The sequence below is a fragment of the Suncus etruscus genome, chromosome 14, assembly GCF_024139225.1.
Source record: "Suncus etruscus isolate mSunEtr1 chromosome 14, mSunEtr1.pri.cur, whole genome shotgun sequence".
In the NCBI taxonomy this organism is placed as follows: domain Eukaryota; kingdom Metazoa; phylum Chordata; class Mammalia; order Eulipotyphla; family Soricidae; genus Suncus; species Suncus etruscus.
Genome location: NC_064861.1, coordinates 20,250,341 through 20,250,966, shown reverse-complemented (window position 1 = coordinate 20,250,966; position 626 = coordinate 20,250,341). Strand labels below are relative to the sequence as shown.

The 626-nt window shown below is 35.8% G+C and overlaps 1 non-coding gene across 1 annotated transcript; it reads right to left on the bottom strand.

Annotated features, from left to right (window-relative positions):
• Nucleotides 1-243: 243 nt before the first annotated feature.
• LOC126029371 (small nucleolar RNA SNORA51) lies at nt 244-376 on the bottom strand. Its single transcript, XR_007502982.1, has one exon. It is a non-coding gene; the product is annotated as a small nucleolar RNA SNORA51 (small nucleolar RNA).
• Nucleotides 377-626: the final 250 nt, after the last annotated feature.

The following is a 626-nucleotide window of genomic DNA, read 5'->3' as shown; positions in this document are numbered from 1 at the left end:
CAAGATGACATTAAAAATAATTCATAATCATAAACAGTCCTGTCTTATGTATCTTTCTTTATGGAATTGATATTTTGCTCTGAGATCTATCTACAGTGTGATTTCTCAGTCAAAAGCATATTCAAATTGAACTTCTACAATTAATACCAGAAAAATATTGGTGATGTCTGTAAAATTAAGCCTCCCATAAGAAATTCTTGATGTTAATATTCCCCCTTATGAAATTTAGATACTATCAAACTTTTTTGTCCCCCAATTCACAATACAGACCAGGCAAAGGGCCTGGGTTGAGTTGTGTATGGGGTACATTTACCTTACCTCCTCTTTCTATACAGTCAGTGTAAAGAACACAGACTGTGGTAAGAATTGGGAGGCCTTTTCTTTTCTTTTGTTTTTTAAATATATTTATAAAATATATATAAAATTCTTCACCAGTACAACATTCCCATCACCAATATCCCAAGTGTCCTTCCTCCCCACCCCACACAGGTCTGTACTCTAGACAGGCTTCCTACTTCCCTCATTCAGTCACACTTTATTATGATAGTTATCAGTGTAATTATTTCTGTGACTGCACTAAATGATCCCTGTGGTGAGCTTCATTTTGGGAGCTGGATCCTCCAGTC